The sequence below is a fragment of the Mustelus asterias genome, unplaced genomic scaffold, assembly GCF_964213995.1.
Source record: "Mustelus asterias unplaced genomic scaffold, sMusAst1.hap1.1 HAP1_SCAFFOLD_2275, whole genome shotgun sequence".
Lineage (NCBI taxonomy): Eukaryota > Metazoa > Chordata > Chondrichthyes > Carcharhiniformes > Triakidae > Mustelus > Mustelus asterias.
This window is the reverse complement of record NW_027592220.1, coordinates 3642-26984: the sequence shown is the minus strand read 5'-3', so window position 1 is coordinate 26984 and position 23343 is coordinate 3642. Positions and strand designations below refer to the sequence as shown.

Sequence of the window (23343 nt, the reverse complement as noted above, 5' to 3'; positions counted from 1 at the left end):
CAGCAGATAATGGAAAACACAGTCTGAATATGACACAGATATAAAGTTAAAGTCAGCATAGTCCCAAATGACCATCCACTGATCCCCATCTCAACAGGGAGGGTCTACTGGTGATGATTTAGTCTCAGGATTACCATACCTCAGCCGAGAGGCAAGGCTGAGAATATCTAAAGTGCTATCTAATAGCTAATCAGCATTTTCTTTGCAATACATTGTTATCAGATCCTTGCTTTTCGTTATAAAGCCACGGATACTGTCCGCTTTATTAACGGCACTTCCAACCTGTCCTGCCACCTTCAATGATTTATACAAATGCCCACCCATTTCCCGCTGTTCCTGCGCCTCGTTTTGTAATTATACCCTTTCTTTTATATTGTCTCTTTGTGTTTTTCCCACCAAAAGGAATCACTTAATTCTTCATCTGCCACATGTCCTCCCATTTGACCAACCTGTCTGTGTCCGATCGGAGGTCTACTGAAATTTCTGTAGCTCTTTTCAAAACCACAGGACGTCCCAAAATATTTTCATGACAATGAAGTATTTTTGAAACTATACAATTGCTCAATTTTTGAACTGTTTGTTCAACGACGTCAGAAATTCCCACATGGGAATGGGGAATAAATGCTGCAGCTGCGGCTCTGTGGCGCAAAGAATGACATGTTGGACTTCTCATCATTGTCTGGTGAGATATTCAAAGGTTGTGGGTCAGAATCTCATCGGAGTCGGCTTTTTAGATAAAGTTTGTAGAAATAAGGAACTGGCGTATCAATGTTCTCAGAGAAGTGAAACTGCCGCCTCGAACTTCATAGAATCCCCACAGTGCAGAAGAAGGACATTCGGCCCATCGAGCTGCACCGACAACAATCCGACGCAGGCCGCATCCCCGGAACCCCACATATTTACCGTGCTACAGTCGCACCTCACAATTTAGGGCAATTTAGTATGGCCAATCCAGCTAATCCAGCACGAATTTTAAAGACTGACCTGCCGATTCCGGAAAGACAAAATCTGCCACTCGGGCCGCAAATGAAGCTGGAGTCTACTTTGAGGCTTCTGAAACCACATGTTCTCGTGGTGCCAATCTCCCGCCCAAAGCTGGGGTCCTGATTTGAATCGATTGCCAGATCGAGTTTCTCATTGGATTAGGAATCTGGAATATGGACTTGAGTTGGAATATCCACCCATCAAGATTGTCCAACTCTGTGTCCAAACTTCATCTTGGTTCCGTGAATCTCAAAACACCAACGAATCATCAGTTCACACTCAATAAAGAGAAAATGCACCACCGACGAGGATGGGATTCGAACCCACGCGTGCAGAGCACAATGGATTAGCAGTCCATCGCCTTAACCACTCGGCCACCTCGTCATGCAATGGCTATTTTTCTAATCACCTCCTGTGATTTTAACACATGGAACAAAGAACACATTTCTCCTGTAGGATAATTTTGTGTTTTTACCTTCTTGTTAATTTTGTATCGCTGTTACTCTTTCATTCGATGTAAATCCCGAGAAAGAAAAGAGGGAGTCAATTCCCTGTTTGAGTTTTGAATTCACCGAACATAACCCAGATGTAAAAGAACAGTAAAAGCTGTGAGCTTGTGGCGCAACGGTAGCGCGTCTGACTCCAGATCAGAAGGTTGCGTGTTCAAATCACGTCAGGCTCATGGGGAATGACAGATCTCGAAACTATGGAAGGAGTTACATTTTATGAATACTTCCGGTTCGCATGCTCAGTACTTTTATATTTGAACAATGTGTCAGGGATGTGATTCGTGCATTGCTTGTAAAGTTAAAGCAAGGTTCACAGTCCCAAGTGTTTCTCGGGGTCATCAAAGGGGATAGATAACTGGTGGTGATTTAACCGAAGGAGTCGCACATCAGGCGAGGAGCAAGGCTGAGAAGCCGGGGCCTTCATGAACAATCTCAATCGATACAAGAATTGATCCCGAGCTTTTAGCTGAAAAAGCTGTCCAGCCAACTGAGGCAAAGAGTAAGGATAACGAGACTGGTAACTTCAGTTATCACAATCTGTTTTCGACCAGGTGGTTGAGAAAATTGGGCAGCAGCCGAATGTTTCATTTGACGTGAGTGAGTGAGAATGTGACAGCAAGAGAATGGTTTCAATCCAGCGACCTCTGGGTTATAGGCCCAGCAGGCTTCCGCTATGCTACTCTGCTCCGGAATGTTTTCCGGTTCCTGCCAATTCCTGGTGCGCGGGAGAGAGGAAGCTGTTCATTGCATTTTTATTTCAAGCAAGACCCCCGTGTTGGGAAGCTCACCCTGGCTGGACAATGACATGTAACTCTTCTCTCTTTTGTGGAACGGGGTCTGCCGTTGACAGATCTTCACTGTGGTTGTGTCAAATTCTTCCCTGTTGTGTAAATATGTGTTCCCGGTTGTGTATATATGATCCGTCTTGAGCAGAAGTTTTCTCTGTTCTGTAAAGGTGTTTCCTGTTGTGTGACATGTTTTCAGTTGTTCTATATGTTGTCTGTGGAAAACAATCGACGGAAATTACAAGGCCACCATTGCAGAGACTTGCTTTCAATTCCAGACTTCGATTGGCTGAATGGCCTACTCCTGTTGCTGTTTTCTATCCATGTTTCTATGTATTAAATCAGTGAATTTAAATTTCACCAGCTGCCGCGTTGAGATTTACTCCGTGTCCCCAAAGATTCGTGCGGGTTTCTGGATTACCAGCCCAGCGACATAACCTTTCATCCCTGTAAACAAAAACAGTTCATTTAGATAATGATTAAACCTCTTCCGAGGAGATGAGAATTCCCTCCACAGAATTTAATGAAACCGATCGAAACAAAGCATTTTATTCTCGTTGAGAACATGAATAATTTATCCAGAACAAACAGATATTGTGGAATTGTTCGGAGGTAAAATTATTAGCATGAGTGGGAATTTTATTGACAAAATAACAAGGAAATGTATTGTGAGAAAGAGACCTGCAATGTTTGAATAAAAAAGTGGACTTCATATGACGCGAAAAAACTCGGTTCCCAGGAAGTTCCACCAGATTTCGCTTTAAAGCGGCCGCGGCAAGACTCGAACGTGGAAATTTCTGATATCATTGTAAGAAATACCACAGTCAGGCCATGCGGTCAGCGCACGTACGCCTCAGCTGACGTGAGCACCATGTGAATAAATCATAGAAATCCTCCAGTGCAGAAGGAGGCCATTCGGCCCATCGAGTCTGCACCGACCACAACCCCACCCACGCCCTACCCACACATATTTACCCGCTAATTCCTCGAACCTACGCATCCCAGGACTCTAAGGGACAATTTTTAACCTGGCCAATCAACCTAACCCGCACATCTTTGGACTGTGGTAGGAAACCGGAGCACCCGGAGGAAACCCACGCAGACACGAGAAGAATGTGCAAACTCCACACAGACAGTGACCCGAGAATCGAACCCGGGACCCTGGCGCTGTGAAGCAGCAGTGCTAACCACTGTGCTACCGTGCCGCCAATATCGTGACAATATTATTTTTCATTCCATTGTAAGATGATCCACAGATTCCCAGATCCCCGAAAATACAAGGGAAAGCTCCAGCAACGTACGTAATACTTTTCGACGTCGAAAAAGCCTTTTACCCTGTGAGTCGTGAAGAATCGTGGAGCGTCAGGAATGGAGCATGAGTGTATGATTATAAGAGCAGCAAGGCAATGTTGGAGCGGCACAAAACATTGGTGAGGCCACAGTTTAAGTACTGATTGCAGTTCTGGTCTAATCACGATAGGAAGGATACGATCTTACTGTCGAGGGTACTAATGCCATTCACCCGGATGTTAACTGGAAGGGAGATTTCATAGGCTCGGGTTGTTTTCTTTAGAGCAGAGAAGGCTGAGGGGAGACTTGATTGAGGTGTATAAGAATATGAAGGTTATGGACATTTTGGATAGGAAGCAGATGTTCTTCTCAGTTTCAGGATTGATAACAAGGGGCAGAATTTTAAGGTGAGGGGCAGGAAGTTTAGAAGGGATTTGAGGGAAACATTTTTTTTCATCCAATGCTTGGTGAGAGTCTTGGATTGCAACCCCTGGGAAGGTAGTAGAGGCGGGAAAATGTCACTAAGTTTACAAAGCATGTGGATGAACACTTGAAATGTCATAACGTTCAGGACCATGGGCCCAGTGCTGGAGGGTAGGATTGGTGCAGGTTTCATGTTGGATTGTCGGTGCAGATTTGATGAGCTGAGGCGCCTCTTCTGTACTGCATGACTCTCTCGCCATTATCCTCAGACTTGTCTGCTCACTGACATGTGTCACCATCCTCTGCCTACTCCACAATCACATGCAGTCAGTGACCCTCACCAAGTGAAACAACACAAACCCCGTTCAGTGAAGTCTGCAACCAAACAAGATTGTGACATTGCCCCAATTCTCTTTTCCATTTTCCTCACTGCAATACTGCACCTGTCACCCAGCAACTTACTCTGGAGATTACCAAAGGAAGGACAGGAAATTGTTCAACCTGCACCCTCTTCATTTGAAAGACACAATTTCTCTTCAGTCATTGAGTTCCAGGCTGCAGGGAAAGCTTGAGTGGTTGTTAACTCAGAAACATAGCCTCAGCTCACTGAGCGTTCCTTCTGAGAAGCAGATAGGACTTGGTCGGTAACATTCAGAAAACTAAAGATCATTTCCAACATCCCTGATTCGGAAACACACACAGAAACAGCTCCACAAAGAACTAACTGAAGGATTGCAGATTAAGAGGAAAAATCAAACCCCTCCCAGCTTCCCACAGAACACTGACCATCGGAACACACAGGTCCTTTCAAACATTGTCTGAGCATTGAGTTACAGGTATCTCCTCCTGCCTGTCTGCATTCGCTGATGGAACTTGTTTTTTCAAATATTTGCTGAAATTGCCAACTCGTCTTTCTCATAGGATTAGAAAGATGGGTATATTGAATGGCGCTCGACTATTCACTCCTCAAGCATATCAAACGTTGTGTCCAAACTTCACCTCCTGTGACTGTGTGGCCAAATTCCTCTCCAGCTCGATTTTCAAGTCTCTGTCTCTGTTAGTCATTAGTACTGTGTGAGAGTGTCAGAGACATTCTGATCTTGAGTGAGTGAGCGAGTTTTGAGTGAGGATACATTTTCAGTGGAGCTATAGGTGAATGTTAGATTTATTCCCTTTCTGCCATTTTCTGGTACATTGTGTCTGAGATATATTTCATCCAAATGTTTCATTTCCTCCAGTCTGGTCAATGAAGAATCTCGCTCTGAACCACTCGTCTTCGCACAGCCGCCCATTCCATGTGTCCAGTTGGAAAGCTTTCTGAAGGAACATGCTGTCTGACAGAGCGCCGACGATAATCCTCCACTGTCTGATCTAAAGCTACAACAGGAGCTGCTCCTTTCATCTGTGATAAACGTGTTGGTCTTTACGTTCAGTGGTGTAGATTCACATCATCCTTCTTTCGAGCTGTCTGTCACAAATATTCTAGAAAATCTATTGAGCAGGTACCCGCTGATGTAAATGTCCAGTTTGCAATCTGCCCGAGGAGTGAGCAGCAGACTGACTCTGGTCAACATTTTGGAACGATTTGAATTTTCTGTTGAATGGTTGTTCTGAGATTGTGATGAGTTTATTTCTGTGAAGTTGCTCTGATGGGAAAGTGGGGAGTGATTGGAGTTGCCTTTAACAGAATGAAGCTCGGGCCGGCAGTTCACTTTTCAGAGAACATTGAAAAACCTGTTCCTACTTTTTCAAACTTTGTGTAAAGGAAGACATGCTGGGATTCGAACACACAGCCTTTGAATCTCTTATCAGACAACAATTCGAAGTTCAACATGCCAGCCGTTGCACCTTAGAGCCACACCTCCAGCATTTATTTCACCACCCATTTCCCACATGAGAATTTCTGACATTGTTGAACAATCAGTTCAAAAGTTCAGCAATTGGACAGTGACGACATTTCAAAAAAACCTTACTGTCAGTAAAATGGTTTGGGAGGTCCTCTGGTTGTGAAAAGAGCTGCAGAAATTCCAGTAGAACTCGTGGAAGATTGTACGTCAGAGTATGTGGGGAAGTTGGTGGAATGGGAGAACATGTGGCATTTGAAGAATGAAGTGATTCATTTTGGTGGGAACAACAGGAAAACAAAGATGAAAATGGAATTCAAAAGAGTTTGTGCGGAGAGTGTATATCCATTACCAAGTGTGTCACGGTGGTCGACTGGTCTAAGGCGCTGTAATCAAGTCGCAGTTTTCTCTGGAGGCGTGCATTCAAATCCCTTTCCTGAGCTTGTCTGTTTTTACCCTTGACGAGACACCATCCAACCCACGATCTCTTTCACTTGGATGCCCAAGGGCAGCAGATGGAGTAAAACAACGGCCATCTGCAAGTTCTACTTCAAGCCCACCCTGACAGGAAATATCGCCCGTTTCTGTGGCTGGCTCGCAGTCCTGGAATTCCTTCCCGAACAGCAAACTGTATGTCCATACATTACATGGATTGCACTGGCTCAAGAGTAAGCCGACCACCAAATTATTGGTTATATTCAAAATTAATTGCCTTTACATCAAACGATTGTATCTTTCAGTCTTTCCGCGGTGTTTTATTTGCAATGTGTGGAAACAAGTTGGACGTGATGTTGAAGTGTTTCACATCAGTTCATTCATAACAACCCCAGAGCTGCTGTGATGGAAATGGAATTTACTGACAGAAACTACATTTCCAACATTTCACATCTGGCTGCGGAGTCAGGACCTGTGTGAAAGCCAACCTTCTTTCAGATTTTTGAAGGGTGTTAACAGCTGTTTTGGTAAAGCGTTTCCTGATGAGGTGGCTGAGTGGTTAAGGCAATGGACTACTGGTCCATTGTGCTCTGCACGAGTCTCCTTGAATCTCATCCTTGTCAGTGAGACGTTCCCTTATTGAGGGCGAACCAATGATTTGCTTTGGAATTCACGAATGAAATTTCGAGTCGGATTTGGATGGTGAGGAGTCCAGCACTATTCCATGTTTTCATATTCCTAACCGCAGGAGAAATTCGAGCTGATGATCGATTCAAATCAGGACACCAGCTTTGGGCAGGAGTTTGCCACCATGAAAACATGTGGTTTCAGAAGCTTCAAAGCAGACGCCAGCTTCATTTGCGGCCCTCGTGGCAGATTCTATTTTTCCAGAATCGGCAGATCAGCCAATAAATGAAGAAAAAATGATTTCATAAAACCAGAAGACTTGGGAACAGATGACTGTTCAGCCCGCCGAATCTGCTCCACCTTCGTGAGATCATGATAGATCCGATATGATCAAAATATCTGTCTACTTCAGCTTTAAGCATGTTTACTGACCCAGCTTCTACAGCTTCCTGTGGTAAAAATTCGACAGGTTCGCAAATGTCTGAGAGAAGAAATTGCTAAATGCCTATTTTTTAACAAGGCAGCGCCTTTATGTGAGATTATGCCATCTGGTCCTCGACTCTTCCATATGGAGAAACAAACTCTCTGCATCGACTCTGTCAAACACCCTCGGAATCCTATAGCCTATCCCTCTCTTGTCCCTCCTACAGCCCCAATACACAGTCTGACAGTTTGCCTCCCCAATATCCTCACTCTGTTGGAATGCATAGCAATCTTTCCTTGTTCTCTCTCTGCATCTAATAACTACTGAACTCTATCCTCCCCACCTGCAGTCTACAGGCTCTCACACTGAAGCTTGGTGTCACTCAGTTCCTAATTTATAATTTATATCCCGTTCTCTGCTCTTTATTCCCTGTCTGTTTCCGTTGAACTCGGTGAGTTTTGACCATTTGATTTGATTTGATTTATTATTGTCTCATGTATTGAGATACAGTGAAAAGTATTGTTTCTTGCACGCTATACAGATAAAGTATACCATTCATAGAGTACATAGGGGAGAAGGAAAGGGGAGGGTGCAGAATATACTGTTACAGTCATAGCTAGGGTAAAGGGAAAGATCAAGCTAATAAACGGTATGTCCACTCAAAAGCCTGATGACAGCAGGGAAAACGCTATTCTTGAGCCCAGGGAGAGGTCTGTCATGATCTGCCGCAATGGAACAGCAGGCTCGAAGGAGCAGAAATAGGCAAATTCAGCTCTAAATCCCATGTTGCTGTGAAGTCAGCTGGTAAGTTTAGTTAGTACCTTTTTCCGAAATGAAAAACGTGGAAGATTGTATGTCGGTGTGTGTGGTGATGCTGGCCGCTTTGCTGAGGAACTGTGGATGGAATTAATGGATGGGAGGCTATTTTACGTGATGCACTGGCCTACGTTCGCAACCCTTCGTTGTTTTTTGTGATCTTCGTCAGAGCAGAAGCCATAGCAAGCTGAGATGCATCGAGAAAGGGTGTTTTCTATGGTGCATAGGGAAAAACTGGTGAGAGTCGCAGCGGACATGCGAAATTTCCGAAGAATTCTGATAAAGTAGAGGTGTTGGTGGGCTTTCTGAGCAATAGCATCAGCATGGAGTGAGCAGGACAGGTTGTTGCTGACCTGAACACCTAGAAATGTGAAGCACTCGACCATTTCCACTTCATCACAGTTGATGTAGACGGAGGCATGTCCTCCATTCTGCTTGCTGAAGTGGATGACTATCTCCTCCGTTTGACTATCCATTTCACAGATTAGATTTCACTCCAAATACCGTTAACCCATTCACTCTGTGCTCACTGACAAACACTGACTCGTGGTTAAGCAATGACTGCATTTTAAAATTCTTACCCGTGTTTCCAAGTCCCTCAATTGCCTCAGTTCTTTCAACTTTTTTCTCATTTCCAGCCCAACACCCCACTGAGGTATCTGAACTCCTCCAGTTTTGGCCTTCTGAGCATCCCTGATTCGATTCACTCCATCAGTGATGGCCGTGCTTCCAGTTTTTTGGGACTCAGCTCCAGAATTCCTTCTCTAAACCTCACTGCCTCGATCATGCTTTCCTCCTCTTCCATTTCTATCGCGTTTCCTCCATTTATTTCCTCTCTTCTTTCCCCCAAGTTCGACTTCGCTCACGTTCTGACTTTCACCAATCCTGTTGTTGCTTTTACAGCCAAAAGAGAATTATGGTTGTCCAATGGTAATTCTCATAACGGTTCCGCTTTAAGAATTATTTACCCGTCTCCAGCTGTCTGATTTCTCAGAGGCTTCGGCCACAGATCGCAACATGCAGATCCCGGTCTGACGCATGACGCTGGTTTGGGAGAGACGCTGCTGGAGTCGAACAACAGCGCCGCAATCCGATTGGTTTGTGTGTTACAGCGGCGTTCTTCAATTGGCTCAAATCGATGTCAATCGTACTGTGGGCGGGTGTTGAGCGGAGCAGGTCGCTCTGCTCCCGGCCGTTATGAAGCGTCATTTCCATTGTTCGCGCACATTTCAGACAGACCGAGGTCACCGATTGGATGATCAGGATCAATCAGCGCAAAAGCGTTTCCAAGAATGTCTCAATTTCTGATTGGTTTCGTTCGCTGTCGGTGACAGGTCGGCTTCTGTGATTGGACAGAGGACGGGGATTACTCTGGGCCCATCAGGCATCTGGCGACAATGTCTGGATCCTGAGTCAGCAGTGGAACTCCAGATGCGCGAAGGGTTTTGGCAGCGGAGATCCCGTTCCGCCTGGCTGCAAAACCGCAGCTGAGTGTTTCCAATGGCAGCTTCCTGTGTAAACATGTCACGCTGCAGTTGCCCAGTCTAGGCAGTGGCGGCGCTGCAAACCTCGTAGAGTCAGACCAATCAGCACAGAGACTGGGATCTTCCTGTGCTATGTGTGTGGGTCTCAGTGCCACACCGGGTTAGAACATTTCACATTGCAGAGGCCAAGGAGAGAAACTGGGATATTCCTGTCCTGTGCTTTGGGGGTGAAGCTTGGTTTCTCTGAATGGATCTCTCTCACTGTTTGGTTCTAATTACAGCCTCTCTCTCTCTTACAGTCAGTCTGGGTGTTCCAGACTGGGAAGAATGGCCTGATCTCACCCGAGATGATGATGATTCTGAACTCCACCCTTCTCTACACTCGCTCACTGAGGCACAGCCGTTCCTTCTTCATTCGTTTCCTCAGGTTGTCAGGTACATTAACATCTTCATCTGCTGTGAACAGTGACCTGACAGTGGAAATATATTGGAGCATGATGGTGCAGCCAACCATGTCAAAGGTGTGGACAGGTGGAGAGGGATGACGAGGGTTGCCCAGCTTGGTAAGACTGCACTCGCCTCGTCCTATTCTTATCTTTCTCGTCAGAAGCACAATATCACCAGCAATGGTTTATCTTTTCCCTCCTGTGTTGTTACCTTCCGAATCCCCCAAGGATCTATCCTTGGCTCCCTCTTTTTTCTACACCTTACCCCTCAGTGACACTTTCTGAAGAACAGTGCTCGTTTTCACATGTCTGCCGACAACACCCAGTTCATGCTCACCATTACCACTCAGAACCAATCCCTCTTAATAAATTATTAGACTGTTTATCCGACATCCTGTACTAGATAAGCGGAGAATTCCCCATTAAATATCTGGAAGACCAAAGCTCCCACCACAAATTCCATTCCCAGTCAATGATTCCATCTCACTCCCTGGTCCCTGGCACATCATTACACTCGGAATTTAGATTCTGACCACATATCTGTTTCAGCACAAACATCACCTATTTCCAGCTGTGTAACTTCACACGTTGTTGATAATGCCTGAACTCACCTGTACCTGAAACCCTCATCCATGCTTTTGTTACCTCTGGACTTGCTGATTCAAATACACTCCTCCTGCCCAGCAGATTTCCTTCCCTAAAGGGCATTCGTAAACCACATGGGGTTTTATGACAAATCGAGAATTAATTCCAGGTTTGTCTTGAATTAAAATTTCACCAACTGCCCTTTTGAACCCAAGTCCCCATTACCCAGGATCTCTGGATTACTTGTCCACGATGCCACTGCCTCTCCCAAACAATGTCAGGAATGGGATTTGAACCCTCGCCTTTTCCATTGCCCTCATTAAAATATCGAGCAATTTCATTAAATATGATTCACCTTTCGTAATTACGTAGGGCTTTTCCTGATGTTGAACTGATAGGATTGATTCTTACAACCTTTTCTGAAGTGGTGTGTTTTCCATTTGCAGTTCTCCAGTCCTCCAGCACCATTCATATAACTAGCTGGGTGAGAAAAAATTTACCCATTGCCTCTGCAATTTCCACCCTTATTTCCCTCAGTATCCATGGATCCGTCTCTTCCAGTAACAAGAACACAGCAATTAAGAACAGACACTGACCTCATGGCACATTGACTCTGTTCCACCATTCAATTCGAGCAAGAGTTATTTTGTTTATTTATTGCCAGACAGTGAAAAACACAGTGACAGTATTAAAAACAAGAACAGCAACAACAACATCAGACAATACATAGATAGGAAACACTCTATGTTTCTGACAAGTGTTCTAAAAGTCACGACACTTTTCAGCATTCACAAAAAATCAGGAAAAGCATATCAACAATTCTATGCGGGGAAAAAAACTGTGACTATTAACTGTGAATCAATTTTCTGTAGTTTAGACTGACGCCCACACAAAGTACTTTATCTATGGATAATTAACTTTTCAAGCTTGTGTAGTAAGGCCATGTATCATAGAATCACAGAATACGACAGTGTAGAAGAGGCCGATGCACGAAATGCCCTGGCCTGCACACCTAATCCCACTTGCCAGCACTCGGCCCATAGCATTGAATGTTATGGTGTGCCAAATACTCATCCAAGTAACTTCTAAAGGATATGAGGCACCCGTCCTCTACCACTTTCCCAGACAGCACATTCCTGACCGTCACCTCCTCTGAGTAAAATCGTTTTTCCTCAAATCCCCCCTAAACGTCGCACCACCCACTTTTAACTTTTGTCCCCTCGTAGCTGACCCTTCAACTAAGGGGGCTAGCTGCTTCTTATTCACCCTGTCCATGCCCCTCATAATCTTGATCACATCAATCAGGTCGCCCTCAGTCTTCTAGGCTCCAACGAAAACAAGCCAAGCCTATCCAAGATGTCTTCATGAATTATATGTTCCACCCCAGGCAGCATCCTGGTAAATCTCCTGTGCACATCCTGCAGTGCGTTCACGTCCTTCCTATAATGTGGCGACCAGAACTGCACACAGTATTCCAGCTGTGGCCTCACCAAAGCTCTATACAACTCCATCCTGACCCCTCTGCATTGCAATCTATACCCCGATTGATAAAGGCGAGTGTGCCATATGCCTTTTCCACCATCCTCTTAACCTGCCTTTCCGCCTGCAGAGATCTATGGACAAACACGCGAAGGTCCCTTTGTTCTTCAGAACTTCCCAGTGTCAGACCTGTCATAGAATACTTCCATGTCAAATTAAAATATATCAATTTATAAACTTGAACTGAACCATGAATCAGCCTTCTCTAAAGATTGCAATCCAATAACTCTTAAATCCCTCATAAAGTAGTCCTGCATGCCTTCCATTTTCCTGGTAACACATCTTCGCACTCTCTCCATGAGCTGTATTTTTCTTTGAAAGTGTGGATTCCAAACTGTGGGTGCAGACTCCAGATGTGGGCGTGCCAACTGCTTGTAGAGTTTCAGATCTTCGGTTTCACCTCCATTTTATTCCTTGATTCTCTGAGAAACCAAAGTTTGTCTGTTTCAGCCTTAACTGTCAGATAATCCTTACCATGCAGATGGAGGACATTTGGCCCATCGAGTCTGCACCGATTCTCTGACACAGCATCTCACCCAGAACCTATCCTGGTAACCCCACATATTTATCCTGCTAATACCGCTAACCAATATATTTGGGACACCAAGGGGCAATTTAGCATGGTCAATCCACCGAAATGCAAACAAGGGGAGGACGTGGAAACACCACACAATCACCGAAGGTGGAATTGAACCTGGGTCCCTGACACTTTGGTACAGTGTGTGTGTGGGATTTACTACTCGCTGATATCGTGAGAGTGTGGGATTTACTCACTCTCTGTTAGTGTGTGAAGGTGACGATCATTCTGTATCTAACAGTCTCGGGCACTATGTGGCTGATGGAGTCATTCTGCCTCTGGTTGTGTTGGAGACTCATTGTGTGTTTGCAAGTTAGTGGGGGCTGAGAGTGAGTGCGGGATTCATTCTCTCCCTGGGATGCTATGCCAGTTTGGGATTAATGTTTTAACTGTCCTTCTCGGCCACTCCATGAGGGGGCTGGGTTTATTCTTTACCTATCAATCTCTGCAACTCTCTGTGGGAACCATCCTCTAATTGTCAGTCTCTGGCAGTGCAAATCACTGTGTATTCTTTGGCTATCAGAGAACAAATAAAATTACAGCATCGGAACAGGCCCTTCGGCCCTCCAAGCCTGCACCGACCATGCTGCCCATCTGAACTAAAACCCCCTTTCAGTCTGGGGCACCGAGTGTGCTCTCTGCTCAATTTGATATTGGAATTCAACATGTATCCGTCAGCTTATCGCAATGAATGGGAATGTGGGAATCATTCTCAAAATCTGAGCATCCTTGACACCAATTCTCTATCTGTTTATCTTCAGCGCTGTTTGTGAGAGTAGGATTAATTCTGTCAGTCGGTGGTGCTGTGCGTGAGATTGGGATCAATTGTTCGGACCTTGTATATAAATATGCGTAGCCTCAAGCATGTGTAAGTGAATCACATTGAAAAGGATGAGAAACTTTAGTTATTGAGATAAACTGGGGAAGTTGGGACCACTTTCCTTGGAGCAGACGAGATTGAGAGGAGATTTGATAACAGTATTCAAAATCACGAGGAGTCTGGACAGGGTAGACAGAGAAAAACTGTTCCCATTGCTGGAAGGATTGAGAAGCAGAGAGAACAGATTTAAGGGAATTGGGAAAAGAAGGAATGGATACATGATGGGAAACGTTTTGATTCAGCGAGTGATTATGAGCTGAGATGTGGGTCCAAACAGTTTGCGAGAGGTTGCTTCAAATCGAGGCATTCAAGAAAGAATCGGATCATTGCCTGAAATGGAAGAATGTGCAGAGATGTGGGGAGAGTGGCACTAGGTGTGTTACTCGCTTGGACAGCCAGGACTTGACAGGCCAAAAATCCTCTTTCAGTGGTGTAAGAAGTGTGTCTCTGTGTACTTGACTATGTTGAATACACATACCAGATTCTGGTGCTCTATGTGAATGTGGAATTCATTCTGTGTCTGCCAGGATCTGATGCTGGGTATGAGTATGGCATTATTTTATTATAGTTCAGTGATCCTCCCTGGGAATGTGGAAAACCTGTATGAAAATGTGGGTCTGTAACTCTCATTCTTTAATATGGAGTGTGTAGTGTGTGGGCACATTCATCAGTATCTGTGGATTTGTGATGATTTCTGACTTTGTGAGTGGTTCCATATCTGTGTTTCAGATTGATTAGTGTCATTGAGGATGAGTTCAGTTGCTGTCAATGAGTTCAGTAACAGTCTGTAACTGTCAGTGTCTGGTAATGGACATGTGCTCGAGAATGGTTCTCGATCTGTCAGTTCTGCTACTCTAACAGTGTGGTATACATTACAGAACCTCAGGCTCTGGGACTGTTTAACAATCTGAGTTCATTCCACATTGAAATTTCAGGACAGAAACAAACCACTAATGTGGGTTTTAATGAAATGATTGAGAACTTGGCCTAGTATTAAATCACTTTCTATTTGAACACAATTGGGAAGGACCATGTATCTTTTCATCTCACAATCGTTGCAAAGTGAAAGAAAGTGTTATTCAATTTTTATTAATCAAATTGATGCTTTCATGATTCACTCTGGTTGTAAGAACTTTATACTTGGATGTTGAGCTTAGTTTTCACTGTTAGAATATAATATCTGCCATACACTGTATGAGGCATTAGGTTGGGTATGTAATCTGTATCTCTGGCTGTACTCATCAAATTTATTTGTATTCTTATTTTAATAATCACATTTGTGTCTCGGGTTATACTATTATTCAGTCTTATTTGGTATTTAATTTAATTGCAGCTAATGCTGCAACATTGCAGGACTGACACACTGACAACCTGATCGTGGGTGAAAATTTGGACGGAGATTTATGTATCTACCTGTCAGTGGTACTGAGTTGGAGTGACATGGAAACAATGTCTGTCTCTCCACCTCTGACTGATTGTGGTATTGCAACTGTATCTCAGGAAACACATCCAGTCCATGGTGGCTCTCCGTGCAACAATCCAGTCAGTCCCATTCCCCTGCACTATCCCCATAGCCCTGTACGCTTACTTCCCTCAAATGTCAATCGCAATTCCTCTTTGAAATTTTTCAACGTCTCTGCTTCTACACTCAGAGGCACCAACTTCCAGGTTGTTACTCACTGCATGAAAATTATTTCCACACGTGCCTTCTCTGTGTCTTCCCAAAACCGTCAACTTGTGCGCCCTCGTCCTTGTACTATCAGAGAATGGGAACAGCTTTTCTTTGTCGACCTGATCCACACCTGCCATAATCCTGTCCACCTCTCTCAGATCTCCCCGTCAATCTGCTGTGCTCCAAAAAGGTCAACCCCAGCTTCTCCAACCCAATCTTGTGGTTAAAAGCCCTCATTGCTGAAACCATTCTGGCAAATCGCCTCTGCACCCGCTGAATGATCCTCACACGTTTCCTCAAGGATGCTGAGCAGAACTGGACTCAATACTCCAGCTGTGGTCCAATCAGAGCTTTCTAAAGGCTCAGCGAAACGTGCATGATTCTGTACTCAATGCCTCTGTCCTCATGGGGAGGGTCACTTGTGTGGATGAGGAGGGTTTGAATTAAACTGGCAGGGGGATGGGCAACAGTAGATAGAATTAGACAGGAGGAATATCCAGAGAAGGAAATAGGACCATATAAGATCGGAGTGGATGAAGATGGAATCTAAGAGGAATACAAGGACAGGTTTAGAAAGCATGCGTGTAATCACACAGAGGGTGGTGAATACGGTTGGTGAGTTAGAAGCACAAAACTCCACACAGGAATACATGAGAATGGCAATGATGAAAATGCGGTTCAGAAATGGAGAACACCGGGCAATTACTATTCAATACAATGTGAACAGGAGTGATAGAGAAGGAAAAAAGAGAGGTGTGGTGAGAAAGAGATAGAGGAGCAAATCTGTATGCAGATCATGGATGACAGATACAGAATTAATTACATTCTCTCACAGACTGACGTGGAGTTGCCGGCGTTGGACTGGGTAGGCACATTAAGTAGTCTCACAACACCAGGTTAAAGTCCGACAGGTTTATTTGGTAGCACGAGCTATCTGATGAAGGCGCTCCGAATGCTCGTGCTACCGAATAAACCTGTTGGACTTTAACCTGGTTTTGTGAGACTACTTACTGTGTTCACAGACTGACAGGAAGGTTGACCATATGAACGAAGTGTCAGTGGGTGGTCACTTGGGTAACAGTGATCATTGTATCACAAGCTTGTCATTAGCACGAAACAATCTGAAGAAACAATCTGAATTGGAAGAGAACTAACTTCAATGGGAGGAGCTGGGATGAGCCAGAGTCAAATGGACCCAAAATCTTGCAGGAAAAACTGTAACAGAACAATGGGTGATCTTTCAGGAGGACATGTTTCAGGCAAAGATTCGGTACATTTGAATTTGGGTGAAAGGGAGGGGAACCACAACCAGGGCTCCTTGTATGATGAGGGATGTAGAAAATATCATTAACAATGGGCTAAAAGTGGTCACGAAAAAGCGTTGGCCAGCAGGATTAAGGAAAATCCCAAAGTTTTTTATGCATACGTAAAGAGCAAGAGGGTAGCCAGGGAGAGGGTTGGCCCACTCAAGGACAAGGGAGGGAATCTCTGCGTGGAAGTAGAGGAATTGGGTGAGGTATTAAATGAATACTTTGCGTCAGTTTTCACCAAAGAGAAGGACTAGGTTGATGATGAGTCTGGGAAAGGACGTGCAGACAGCATCAGTCATGTTGAGATCAAAAAGGAGGAAGTATTGGTATTGTTGAGAAAAATTAAGGTCGACAAAGTGGGCCTGATGGGATATACTCCAGAATATTGAGAGAGGCAAGGAAGGGAATTATTGGAGCCTTGAGAGAAATCTTTGTATCCGCACTGGCGACAGGGGAGGTCCCAGATCATTGGAGAATCGCCAATGTTGTTCCTTTGTTTAAGAAGGGTAGCCAGTATAATCCAGGTAATTACAGGCCGGTGAGCCTTACATCAGTGCTAGTGAAATTATTGGAGAGGATTCTTCGAGATTGGATATATTCCCACATGGAAATGAATGGACGTACTCGTGAGAGGCAACATGGTTTTGTAAAAGGGAGGCCGTGTCTCACGAACTTCATCGAGTTTCTGAATGGAGAGCTGTGACAAGTGGGCGATCCCCGGGGATCAGGGCTGGGACCTTTGCTGCTGCAATATTATATAAATGAGTTGGAGGAAAATGTAACTGGTATGATTAGTAAGTTTGTGGACGACACAGAGGTTGGTGGATTTGTGGATATTGATGAGGACCATCAGAGGATACAGCAGGACATAGATCAGTTGGAGACTTGGACAGAGAGATGGCAGATGGAGTTTCATCCGGACAAATGTGAGGTGATGCATTTTGGAATGTCTAATACAGATAGGAAATACACAGTAAATGGTAGAACCCTTAAGAGTATTGATAGGCAAAGGTATCTGGGTGCACAGGTACACAGGTCACTGAAAGTGGCAGTGCAGGTGGAGAAGGTAGTCAAGAAGGCATACGGCATGCTCACCTTCATCGGCCAGGGCATTGAGTTTAAAAATTGGCAAGTCATGTTGCAGCTTTATAGAACCTTAGTTAGGCCTCACTTGGAATACAGTGTTCAATTCTGGTGTCCACACTACCAGAAGGATGTAGAGGCTTTGGAGAGGGTACAAAAAAGATTTACCAGGATGTCGCCTGGTATGGAGGGTATTAGCTATGAGGACAGATTGGAGAAACTTGATTTGTTCTCACTGTAACGACGGAGTTTGAGGAGCGACCTGCTACAAGTCTACAAGATTATGAGAGGCATGGACAGAGTGGATAGTCAGAAGATTTTTCCAAGGGTGGAAGAATCAATTACAAGGGGGCACAGGTTTAAGGTGTGACGGGCAAGATTTAAAGGAGATGTACGAGGCAGAGTTTGTACACACAGGGTGGAGGGTGCCCGGAACTCATTGCCATGGGAGGTAGTGCAAGTGGATGCGACAGTGACTTTTCAGGGGCGTCTTGACAAATACATGAATAGGATGGGAATAGAGGGATATGGTCCCCGGGATGGTAGGGGGGATGAGTTAAGTCGGGCAGCATGGTCGGTGCAGGCTTGGAGGGCCGAAGGGCCGGTTCCTGTGCAGAAATTTTCTTTGTTCTTTGTTCACCAAGAGAAAATCCACGCAAATACGGGAGAACGTGGAGACTCCACACAGACAGTGACACAAACCCGGATCCCCAGTGCTATGAGGCAGCAGCAACTTCCTATTCACTCTGTGCATAGTCTAACAATCGCATACACCTCAATCAGGTCTCCACTCAGCCTTCACAGATTGAAATAAAACAACCTGACACAATCCAGTATCTCTTCATCGCTCAAATTCTCCATCCCAGGAAACGATCTGGTAAATGGCCACTGCACCCACTCCAGAGCAATCAAATCCTTACTGTCGTGGTTTGTGGTGATGTGGCGTCACCAAAATTTGGTCCAGCTCGATCTGAACCTTCCTGCTCTTACAGTCATTCATTAATACTCCATCCATCACGCTGCATGAATCTTCACAACTCACAGACTCAAAGGTTTTTCCAAGATTGAAAAACACAATATGCGGCAGCTGGAGGTTTCTTTTGTATTTTCGGGGATCTGGGAATCAGTGGATCAACCAAAAATAGAACTGAAAAAATATAAAATCACAGTATTTATTGACAGTATGCTAATATCAGGGCAGTTGTCGGGTGTTGACTACGTGGTATGATGGATAAAGTATCTGGCTTCCATCTTGCCAATGATTTCGTGGTAACGAAAGATTGCAGGTTCGTGTCCTGACGCAGTCACTTTATATAGCATCTGTGTTATTTGCTGGGAACTGAGTTCTCGCTCATCATCTGAAATCCACTTTTTCTTCCAAACGTTGCAAGGCTCTTTCTCAGAATGTATTTCCTTTTAATTTTGCCCATTAAGTTCTCAGTAATGTCGGTATTTTTAGGTCCGAACAATTCCACAATGTCTGTTTGATCTGGATATATTATTGATGTTCAAAAGTCGAACAAAATTTGAATCAATCGGTTGATTGAAATTATGTAGAGGAAATCCTAATCTCCTCAGGAAGAGGATTAATAGTAGCTGAATTGACTGTTTTTGTTTACACGGATGAAAGGTTACGTCACTGGGCTGGTAATCCAGAGGCCGTATTGACCTTTGGGGATACGGAGTAAATCTCACCACTGCAGTTGGCGAAATTTAAATTCGCTGATTTAATACATAGAAACATGGAGAGCAAACAGAAACAGAAGTAGTCTATTCGGCCTAAATAAGTCTGTAATTGAAAGCTAGCTTCAACAGCAGCGGCCTTGAAATTCCCTTCCATTGCTTTCCCACAGAAAACATCTTCGCAGAACAACTGAAAACATTTCACGCAACAGGTAACACATTTATAGAACAGAGAAAACTTCTGCACAAGGCGGATGATGTTTACACAACCGGGAACACATTTACACAGCAGGTAAGAATTTGAAACAACCACAGTTAGGATTTGTCAGCGGCAGAGTCCCAGTTCCACAACAGAGAGAGCCGTTTCGCAGCAGAGAGCACAGTTACACAACAGGAAATACATTTCAAAACAGGGCCTACCTTTGTGTAACAGGAAACAGCTTTTCATAAATAATCAGCTGACCAGCTCAGTATCTTGCTTGTTTGCTCCGCATCTTTTCTGTCTGCATTGTGTGTGTGTCCTGATGGTCTCTGACTGCTTTTCTGTGTGTCTTTCTCTGTCTGCTACATTCGGGTTGATGTTACGTATTATTGTCCAACGAGGGTGAGCTTCCCAACACGTGGGTCTTTTTTTTAAATAAAAAGAGACAGTGAATCGTTTTTTTGGCTCCCGCGCAACGGTAATAGGCAGGAGGGCTTCGACGTATGGAGCAGAGTGGCGCGGCGAAAGCGTGCTGGGCCCACAACCCAAAGGTCGATGGATCGGCCGCTGCCCACTGGCATATCCTGAATTTCTCAGCATTAAATTTGCCTCATTAACTTGATCTCTATTACAGTGGGTGGAACTGTGCATTTGTCCAAGTTGGCTAGACAGTTCATTGCGCCAACAGCTCGGGATCATTTCCTGTATTGGTTGAGATTATTCACGAAGGCCCCGCCTTCTTAGCCTTGCTACTCGCCTGAGGTGTTTATCCTCCGGATAAATCACCACCAGTCAGTTCTCGTCTTCGACGACCCAAAGAAATATCTGGGAATGTGGATCTTGCTGTAATTTTACAAGCCATAGACACATCACGTCCCTGACACCTTGTCTGGATGTAAAACTGTGCAAACAAAAATATAAACTGAGCATGTGAACAGGAAGCATCCCTAAAATATCATTTCTATCAAAATTTAGAAATTCATAATTTTGGGAACATTTGCAAACGATCAACTTTACCAAGACTCAAAATCTAAAGACCAACTGCAGAACCGTTCCGTGAACCTGACGCGATTGGAACACGCAACTTTCCAACCTGGAGTCAGAACGCTACCGTTGCGCCACGAGAACTGTCTTCCTTTTTAGCCTTCTGTGGATTTACATCGAATGGAAGAGTAACAGTGAAACAAGATTAACGAGAGAGCAGAAACACAACATAATCCTGCGGGAGAAATATGTTTTTGTTCCGGGCGTGAAAAACACAAGAGTTGCTTTGGTGCTACCTTTAGCATGACGCGGTGGCCGAGTGGTGAAGACGATATAACTGCTCCTCTACTATGCTTTATACACGTGGGTTTGAATCCCATCTTCGTTGGTGATGATTTTGCTCTGCCTCCGCATTGAGGGTGAACTGATTATTCGTTCAGTTAATGTGTCGAGGTTCACGGAAACAAGATGAAGTTTGGACCAACAGGCTTGAGGGGTGAATCGACCAGCAACATTCCATATTCCCATATTTCTAATCCAATGAAAAACTCAAGCTGACAATCGATTCAAATCAGGATACCAGCTTGAGGCAGGAGTTTGCCTCCATGAAAACATGTGGTTTCAGAAGCTCAAAAGAAGATGCCAGTTTCATTTGCATGACTTGTGGCAGATTTTGTCTTTCCCGAATCGGCTGTAGTAGCACCATTGATCATGCGAAAATGCCCATTTGTGTCAGGAGGATAAGCACGGTAAAAATGCTAATTCGGGTTCGATTCCCGGTTAAGAAAGTTATTTTTCCTTCCCAAAACAACTGATGAGATCACATCGGTCTCTGGCGGAGAATTCTTTTTTATCACTTATTTATTTCATGACTAGCAGTGATTACTAGAACCACGGAATCTCTGCAGCGCAAAATCAAACCATTCGTCCCATCGAGGAAGGACGGAACTTTCATCATTTCACCATCTTGCTCTGCACTACCACTGACGGAGGCCAATAACATCGACGCTGATACGTGGGACACTTCGCAGTTTTGCCTGACTTCCCATATACTCTTGGTAACTTTGCAAACATTTGAAATATTGTACAATAGAGTGCTTGTCGTGAAATAAATAAGTGATGAAAAAAATTCTCCGCCAGAGCCCGATGTTGTTGTTCTGGGAATGAAAAGTTGTTTCCGAGACTGGGAATCAAACCAGAGCTGTGGCGGTAAAAGCGTCGAATCCCAACCACGAGACCATCAGGGCGTACATGACAACAGAGGCATCACCAGGAAGGAGAGCTACCTTCTAGTCGGTGAACACTTCAGCTGTCAAGGGCATTCAGCTTCTGATCTTCGGGTCAGCTATCTGCAAGGTGGCCTTCAAGACACACGACAACGCAGAATCGCCGAGCAGAAACTGACAGGCAAGTTCCGCATGCATGAGGAAGGCCTCAACCAGGATCTTGGGTTCAGTTCACATGACACATAACCCCCAACATACTTTCTGGGTTTGCAAAATCCTACTAATTGTCCTGACTTACGACAATTCACACCTCTTTAACTTATGTTTATCCCTCCCTCCAGTCGCACTGTCTGTACCTTTAAAGACTTGATTCTTTGTAAAGACTCGCATTCGAACTATTGTTCACATTCCAAATTGAAATTACCTTGCAATTGTGTTTTTGCCTGTCGATGCCCTGTTTGTGAACCAACCTCCACTCACCTGATGAAGGAGCAGCGCACCAAGCGCTCGTGATTCCAAATAAACTTGTTGAACTTTAACCTGGTGTTGTGAGACTTCTTACTGTGTCCATCCCACCCAAACATTGGCATCGCCAAATCAAAGATGAGCCAAAATGCTGAGGAATCGAACGAGCGTTGATCTCAGGTTAGGGTTGATCTCAGGTGAGGGTTTTGTTTTCAATCTTGGAGAACAACACAGGAACAATTTGACAAAATAAAATTGCAACATGCTCCCCGTCGGGGAATTGAACCCCGGTCTCCCGCGTGACAGGCGGGGATACTAACCACTATACTAACGAGGAAGCGATGCTTGATGCATTGTACACTTGCCACTTACACTTGCAGAGCGGCAACTGAGTTCTGACGAGATCAGTTCTTTTCCCCAAGACGGAGTACCATTTAATGCAGCAAACAGCGGCTTTAACCAACAAATAAAGACTTTTGGATTGGCAGGAAAGACAATGAGATGGATGTATGAAAAAGAACAAGAACCAGGTGGAGACAGAAAGGCGCATTTACCGTTCATTTCAAACTGAATGTTCTTTTTAATTTTGGAGGAAAAACGGCGTGTCTTGAAATCTGAACATGCTGGACCATCTCAGCTGGTCTCTCTCCACAGATGATGTCAGACCTGCTGAGATGTCCCAGCATTTTCATTTGTTGTTTCAGATTCCAGCATCGGCAGTATTTTGCTTTTATCTTGTCTGGAACTGCGTTTTTATTTCCAAACCGCTGGAAGTTCCAAAGTGCTTTACAGCTGAGATGCTTTTCTTCAATTATATTGTCTTTTGCATTGCCGAGGGATAGGTGCAGATTGAGCAAAGACAGACAATATCATTCCCACTCTCACATAATCATGGAAAAATTATTTCTGTGGCTATTATCATCTCATCAGTTGTTTGATTTCGATTCATTTGATAAAAGCTGCCTCAGTTAAAATCTTATTGGTGCATATCTCGTGAGCCACTGGAAAATGAACCAAGTTTACAAACCGTTTCTGAATTCATGAAGTTGAAGGTTAATTATTCTGTATCT

The 23343-nt window shown here is 44.4% G+C and overlaps 3 non-coding genes across 3 annotated transcripts; 1 reads left to right on the top strand and 2 right to left on the bottom strand.

The window, feature by feature from the left end:
* Nucleotides 1–1286: 1286 nt before the first annotated feature.
* Nucleotides 1287–1368, bottom strand: trnas-gcu (transfer RNA serine (anticodon GCU)). The gene has a single exon. It is a non-coding gene; the product is annotated as a tRNA-Ser (tRNA).
* A 226-nt stretch (nt 1369–1594) lies between these two features.
* On the top strand, nt 1595–1666 carry trnaw-cca (transfer RNA tryptophan (anticodon CCA)). Its single transcript has one exon. It is a non-coding gene; the product is annotated as a tRNA-Trp (tRNA).
* A 20872-nt stretch (nt 1667–22538) lies between these two features.
* Nucleotides 22539–22610, bottom strand: trnad-guc (transfer RNA aspartic acid (anticodon GUC)). Its single transcript has one exon. It is a non-coding gene; the product is annotated as a tRNA-Asp (tRNA).
* Between the last annotated feature and the right edge of the window lie 733 nt (nt 22611–23343).